At 32.4% G+C, this 8,359-nt stretch overlaps 1 long non-coding RNA gene across 1 annotated transcript; it reads right to left on the bottom strand.

The window, feature by feature from the left end:
- Positions 1 to 7,071: 7,071 nt before the first annotated feature.
- LOC133805046 (uncharacterized) lies at positions 7,072 to 7,802 on the bottom strand. Its single transcript, XR_009878808.1, has 3 exons — positions 7,756 to 7,802; positions 7,242 to 7,624; positions 7,072 to 7,156 (listed from the first exon to the last, which is right to left on the bottom strand). It is a non-coding gene; the product is annotated as an uncharacterized LOC133805046 (long non-coding RNA).
- Positions 7,803 to 8,359: the final 557 nt, after the last annotated feature.

Genomic DNA, 8,359 nt, shown 5'->3' on the forward strand with positions numbered 1-8,359 from the left:
TTTGTCCGACCAGGCGAAGACGTCCAGGTTCTTTCTCAAGAATTCAACCAGCTCCTTCTTCCTTTCAGCTGCAAGATTTTTCCCTACTCTTACAACTCTTGAAGGTGTTTCTGGGTCGATACTAATTTCCTCGAGCTGCTCCACAGCTTGGATGTATCGTCCCAAATTTTTTAATAAGTCTTAGTGACTTAATTTGTGTGTCGGGAGGGCAATAACTGATTTAATTATGTCAATATGGGGATTAAATGATTATGTGATTAGAAATGCATATTTAGGTGAATTAAATATGCATGTGGGCCCATTTTGGTTAGTAGGGGTGTCATTGTAATTTTGGCCTGTGGAGGGCATAAATGCGAATTATATGTGTGTTGTGCTTAGTACCACAAAATTGTGGTAATATAATTGTGATGTGTGATTCGAGACGGTCCTGGGGAGCGGAATAGCTAAATAGTCAGAATGGGATCGAATAACCTACTTGGGGAGAGCCTAGGGGTATTATGGGAATATATTATGTGTTTTGGATTACTGGGTAACAGGTAGTGATAGTTTAAGTATGTCAGGATTAAATGGGGATTTATAGGACCACTCAAGGAATTAGTGGGATGTGGCAAATGATGGGATTGCCCTTGGAGGCATTAAGTGGCTAGGCTAGATTTTAGGGGTAATTTGGTCAATTTGGAGGATGAGGATGGGTTGGACTTATCTTAGACTCTAGAGCTAATCAAAAGAAAATAGAAGAAACACTTAGACTTTTCTCTCTCTCTCTCTCTCTCTCTCTCTCTTTCTCTCTCTCTCTTGACTCTCTCTCCCTCTCTTTGGGCTTGGAAGCTTGGTGAATTTTGAGGAATTTAGCTAAGGAATTGAAGAACTAGAGATTTGAAATGCTTGGGGATTAGCTCAGATGAATTCTCAGTGAGGTAAGGGATTCAAACTTGATCTTTCCTATTGAATTCCGTTAATTCTTCTATGAACTAAAAGCTTGCATGAGAGTTGGAATTTAGATTGGTTTTGAGTGTAGGTGAGGATATGGAATAATTTCTAGGGTTCTTGTGATTCCTAGGCTATGTGGATGACAATTCTAGACTCAATTCTAGGTTTAGATGTTGTTTGGGTGTGATTTGGTGGAGTAAGCTTGGGGAAAAACACAGAAAAATGGTGGAGATTCTAGGTTTTGGGGCTCGAGCAGCGGCCCTGTTCCTCAGGTGTCGTAGCCCGCATGAACTTAGAGGCTTGGGAAGCCTCGAATTCAGCCCCACTACAAGAAAAAACAGTATTCATAACACTTAAAAACTACTAACCGGGACTATTGATAACACTTCTGAAAATGCTAACATAGCCCCTGTTATTAAAAGTCCAGTGTTTTCTATAACAGTATTTGAATGTTATGTTCGGTGTCATCTTAAACTATTCAATAACACATTTTTAGGTGCTATAATATTCAAATAATAACATTTAGATAGAGTTTTTGGTTATAAATTTGAAGTTTAATCTTATACTTTTTTCATAACACTTTTCAACTGTTACATTTGATTATTTTGATAACATTTTTAGTTTGTTATATTATATAAATCATAACAATTTGTTACGCTTATAATATGTTTCTAAATCATAACATATTAAGGTTTTTTATTGTGATAAGAGTACTTATAAGTTTTTTTTTTAATTAAAAGATTTTCATTATTGTATTTTGATAAAAAAAATCAAAATTATTCATAAAATGTAATTCTCAATATATTGATAAACCATAAGTATTACATTAAACAATAACTAATTCAAACTATGAATATGTCTATTTCATGAGATCTTAGTTCTAACTTAAGTTTGAAAGCATAACATAATAAAGTTTCTTGAACATTTTTCACTTCAAAAATGAAAAACAAAAACATTACAAGATACACAAAAGTAAACCATGCATGAAACTTGCTCCATCCTTCAATTCATCATCCTTTGTGCACTTGTCTGGAAGACAAAATTCTCACATTCTATGATATCCCTTTGGGTCTGGTTAACAAGTCCTGGAAGTGATCTGAACCTAAAACAGCACATATGGACATTAGACACATATTATTTCCCTTAAAACCAAATAGTTTATTACATAGATATGCATGAACATCAGATGAGATGAACCTCATACCACTAGCTATTTTGCACAGCTTAATGATTATATGTGCTAAAGACAAAAAAAAAATGGAGATGCTTAAAAATTAACAAAGACCTGTAAAAGATTTCATTAACCCACTTGGAATCCAAACTAACATGTATTTAGCCCAGGTAATGAATGAATGCTATACTATAATTTTTAGAGACTTATAATACCTCACCAACATTCATTGCTTCATCTGTTAATGCAGCCACTGTAAACACAACTCCTAACAAACCCTCAACAGCCAGAGTTATTGCATGAGCTTCACTAGCAACTAAGACTGTAACAAACCCATGGACAAGGCAAGCCAAGATGACAACCCAAGCAGTAACAAGTTCCTGAAATGCCAGAAAATCAACTAGCAAAGAAATATCAAAATATAAATAAGCATAATAGAAAACAAAATGAAGATTCAAACAAAGCTTGGGAACATCTGCAAGATGAAAACTAAAATAAATAAATAATATAACAAGTGAATGCAAATCCAATCCCATAACTATCATATAAACTATAACTTACCAAAGCTATAAATAAGAAAAGAGAATACAGTGCAAATAAAATCAAACTTGTCAAACAACTTGCTGCCATTAAGACATTATAGTTTTTCAGACAATAGGGAGCAATGAAGACATAGAGTGTTTCATAACTTTCTTCATAAAGCAAGGCAAAGGCTTGATACATTACAAACATAATCAAGCAAAGTTTTTTTTTTCAAATAATAAAAAAAACAGCTATATGTCCTTTACTGATATTAAAACAAGGAAATACAAATCAATGCAACTTAATCTTAACTAGAGTTTATAAGAGCAAGCATGTTCCTACTGAATTCTCAATAACTTAGTAATATAATCAGAATTTGGTATTATTCCATTGTATGCACTACTAGGAAACAAGATCTTAATCATATTAAGTCATACAATAGCCAACACATATATTAACATCAAAATAAAATAATTATAATAAAATCAATGATATTACCTCAAGATCTTAATCATATTAAGTCACACAATAGCAGAGTGAAAAGAGCTTACCCCACAGCTCAACAACATTTTCCAATTTCTAAAAACAAAATCTAAAATAGAATTGAATAGAATCTAAAATAGAAAGATTCAGATTTTACCCAAAATTGCAGAAAAAAAAAAGATGAGAGACTTGGATTTCTAAGAGAAAAATCTAAAATGACAGAGAGTAATCTATATTCATAATTCTACTTTGGTTAGGAGTGCCCAACAAGAGTAATAGTTGCACACTTAATTGCTACATTGTACCTATAGAGATGAAATGATAAAAGAAAAATTATGCAAGGCATAAAGAGTATAAGCAAGGGAAAATGATTTCACAGCACAATAGGATTAAAACAAGAGGAATTATGTATATGTATAGGACAGTGGTGATGAATGAGAGAGAAAGTATGAGTGTTGGGGCATTGTAACTAACTAATGGGGAAGTTTTGGTTTTATTTTGAAGCGGTGGATTACCAATCACTGCTCTAAATCCCCTCTATTATGAGAATAATGTATGGGGCAGGGGAATAAAAACTACTGCTCAAATGAAAAGTTTCCACATATTGCAGTAAAAAGAATCATCTAGTTGTTTTTTATGCCCTGTTTTCTTAATTTGTTTTCTATTTCTATTGTTGCTCTTTGCAACTACTTAGAAAATAATTCCCTTATATTGCTCTCTAAACATCTTCAGAATAAAGGAAAAGCTAGAAGGAATCAAATAACTCAAGAAAATAAAAGGCCAAACAAGAAACTAGAATACACTCAAGCCATATATTATAACAACTCAATGACTAAGAAACAAAATAAAATAACTAAAAAAATATACCAATTCAGAGAAATAAACAAGAGATAACCACTATAAATTCCAGCTACCTGAGTTAGCAAATAGACATATATACACATTCATCAAATTAAACTACAACAATCATAAAAAGCACAACCTTTTATTTACTCTCTTGCTAACTAAACTACGAAAAAGAAAAAACAAGGTTTGTACATGAAACAAAGAAAGTTCAAAGAAAAGTCCAGAAAAAAGAGTTAACAGTATGAATGCAGTCCCAATGGAGTGACTAATAAACCTTTTAATATGTGGACGGAAAGAGAGGCATACTTGGTTTCAAATATGTATCCAAGGAAAAAGAGTCCATTCCAGAGTTGTCTGATTATTTTGTAGGCAACCCTGTATTAACACAAGTAATTAAGTCAAAAATTTCAACACTCAATAGCTTTGCAAGTTGCAATGGCCACAATTAGCAAAAAATCACTAGTTTCCATATATCTCAAGTTCACATGTTGTGCTTACTTCAAAACTAAGAGAACAAAACTAACAATTGTATTAATGTTAATCAATGCAACTATTTTAATAGTAAGTTTTAATATATTAATACGCTAACAACAAAAATCGGCCTTTAATACATTTTCATTTATAAGGGTTGTCGCTCTTTAACTTTCATCCCGCTTGTTTATGCTAAAATTGGTAGGAGAAGGGAGAAAAATTATATTCTGTTAAAAAAAAAACAGTTTCATAGCTTAAGTTGCTGTTTATTTTCAAATAAAGGGAAACTAAAAACAAAAAATAATAACTGGTAAAAAAATATAGTGGAATGGTTATATTTACAGCCTCTAGAGAATCCCTTTAGCCGCAGAACCATTTGTCCAGCGTGAATCCCTTTAACACAGCTACTCTAGTAAACTTTATATGCATCAACAATATAAATGCAACCCTACAAAGATTGAATTTAGTCTGAGTATTCATGTACTATATATAGTACCAAATACACTTATGTTCATCACTATAACTTATACTTAAATATAACTAAAATGAATTGAATAATGGCTATGGTATTTCAATAATTTTGTAGAGAAGAGAAATTACATTGAGAAAGCACAAGAGGGAACCAGCCAATGAACCTGCAACTACGAAAAGTGCCAAAAATCAGAAGTCGAAAATCACCTGCCCAACAACAAAAGAGTCAGAAATTCTTTTCATTTTCAACATGGTTCATAACCCATTTGAGTATACTATTTTCTATTTTCTAAATAACAAAGCTAAATATGTTAGTAGAATATAGAGAATGGAACACAGGAACTGAAACAAATATGGAATTGAATCCAAAATATGTTGCAGATTCATGTGTCTTTCAATTTCCATTTACCATTACTAAAAAGGCTACCAAACTAACACCCCCTGTAATCTTAGCATCTCCCCTTCCCTCCAAAACCTTTTAAGAAATCAAATACCAAACCCACCTTCTCAACATCAATTTTTATAACAAGTTTCTTGCCATTATTCTATAATCACCTGACACTTCATTATTTTAATGGCTGATAATTGATCACAGCCAACTTAATAGTAAATTATTTTAATTGAAAGTGTTAAATAAAAATAAAAACTATATATCAAAGAAACTATTGTTACCTGATCAAATAAAACCCTGTAGGCATTGAGATCGTGATACAATGCACGCCCTTTGCTGCTACAGTACTCCAGAGCTTGTGTCAGATGCAAAGCCACTCTCAATCTCATGGCCCATTTCACTGGTTGAGCATCCCCTATAATAGTGCAATCATAAGAAACAAACTATCCAAAAAAAATCACAAAATCATTCTTAGCTAAATTCAATTCAATTGAGTCGTGAATGAACATTAGAGGTTTATTTGAGAGAAGAAATATCAATTCATAAGCACTGCTTTCCATCAATAGCACTTCCAAAATGATAAACAAGCAAGTACTTGGGCAATCACGGCAATTAAATACCAATATTATATTTGGAAAGACAACCAAAAAAAAAAATTACTTTTTGATTCATAATTGAGTTGCCTAGACATAATTAAGGAATTCATCACAGCACAACATCAATATGAGAAATGAAAAAATAAAATTAGGAATTTTGAAATCTTAAATTTCATGGAAAACAATCAACAATCAATTTCACAAAAAATAAGAATCATCAATTCAGAATTAACAAACAAAACTTAAGAAAATACATGAAAGAAAATACTTGAGAAAAGCTATACAAAATATGCTGTGAAAAATTGGGCCCTCTTAAGAGAAGCTACATAAACATTCAGCACATACATTGAATATAATAACTTCAGCATTGAGCCTAGGAAAGTTGTGTATGTGCATGAAAAAAAACCAATAAATCACATAAACTCAGACTGCTAGATCGTTGTGTATGTTATTTTAACTAAACAAAAAGACAAAACAAATAAACTCTTACTGCTAGATCATTTGCAAAAATCAAATAATGTTTGCATTAGATATCAAAAGGATTTTAGATCAAGGTTATATGTTTGCCAATGTTAAGTCAAATCGTCAGCTGCTTTACTATCTAATAAATCAGGCAAATGGTCAATACATATACGAAATGATAAGCATTAATCTCTTCTTGTGTAGGGATATATTCTTTAGAGGGGTTGTATGACTCTTCGTGACCTAAAAGAGGGGAAATTTTAACAAAAATTTAATAAAGAAAATTATGAAAAAAAAGGCTAAATCCTATGTTGATTTTCATTCCAGAAAACAGGTGATCAGTTGTACCTGGCAATTTCGTCTTCGGCGCAGGAATATAAGCTAAATGCCCAGACTTTTCGTTAGAGTTGGATTCATCTCCCCACAAGAGGTAGACAGATGGTTCTTCTTTAGGCTCATCAAATTTAATCAACCCTTACGAATAGCCCGACAATAGTGAACAACCTGTAGATACAGCAAAAGTGCAAGGCCTGAATAATTAAACTCATGTTTGAAATTCCTTCTATTGTTCTATCTCAGCAACCAGTAGGTGAAATGAAAGCTCAGAATGAAAACATAACATAAATTTCATTCATTACATTAGAGATAAAATAAAATACTAAAAAATTTACCAACTTCTATATAGAAACAGTGAAGTTGACAATAGCATACCATTTTATGTTCGCTCTTTGAACGAGTGAAGCGTCTCTTGGGTTCAGGTGCATTTGAAAGGGGATGTTTAGCACCATCCCATTTGAACCAGTCAACATAAGGCTGCATTTGAAACACAGATAATTGTATGTGAAAAGAATCTTACAAACAATTGACCAATAAAATGGACAGCTAAATATATACATACCGCATATGGATCAAAGTCAGCATCCGGTGCCTTTCCTTCAAGCAATCTACTAATAAGTTTGGTCTCTTTCTTTTTGAGTTCTACAATCTCATCATTATACTCATCATAAATTTTGCGCTTGCAATATAGTAAAAATGCACCAAGCAAAAGTGAGGCAACATAACAACAAGAAAACATATTTAGCACATAAATGGTAGAGCACATGTATCCTAACGATGTAAAACTCACCAATTTTTGGAATCATCTGCACTCGCAAGGAAAGACTGCAATTTATCTTCTTTTTCTTTCTTTTTTATCTTTTTCCCAGAAATATCATAACCAATATGTTTTTCATCCCGATACCACACCAAGGGCACATCTCCAATTGTATTTCGAGGAGCAACCTACTTTGATGTAAACAAAAGAAGAAGTAGCGGTTGAATAAATTCAGCCAAAAAAAAGTAACTAAAAGCAAAACATTAGGTGTTAAAAAACAAGAAAGGTACATATTTTCATAAGCAAAATAACACACAACCTCATCTTCAGAAGAATCACTCTCTTCAACTCTTGGATGAGCATCAGAGCTATCACTTCGGTTCCCATGACTATGATCATCAGCCAAACCATCGCCATTTCTGGTGTTGATGTTGTCCTATCGTGATTAAACTTAAATGTTAAAATGCGGGTGCAGCTAAGTACCAACACCATGGTGCTATTTAAACAAGAAAAAAATTAAATTTTGAGCAGGGAATGAAAGGGTGAGTAGAAGTTGGGATAATGAACAATATGCTTCCCACCGTTTTACTGAACATCTCTTCATATCATCTTATATAAGCAGTAAACGTGAAGAAAATCAAAGTAAGACGTATTCTAGATACCTGATCTTCGGATAAATCAAGTTCAAACATACACTCAATTGAAAACTGTAATGTAGAACCATAGAGTCTACTTCAAACCCAGAACCCCAAATTTTTTTTTTTTTTTAATTTATTTTTCCTTCAAATGCAAACCCCAAAACTGAAAAAATAAGAACCAATCCTAACCAATAAACTAAATCAATTTCATATAACACAACTAGACCTAAGCCAAAAATTGGTAGAAAAATATTAACAAAAATCATAAACTCTTTGTCAATGTCG

This window comes from Humulus lupulus, chromosome X (assembly GCF_963169125.1).
Source record: "Humulus lupulus chromosome X, drHumLupu1.1, whole genome shotgun sequence".
Classification (NCBI taxonomy): Eukaryota; Viridiplantae; Streptophyta; class Magnoliopsida; order Rosales; family Cannabaceae; genus Humulus; species Humulus lupulus.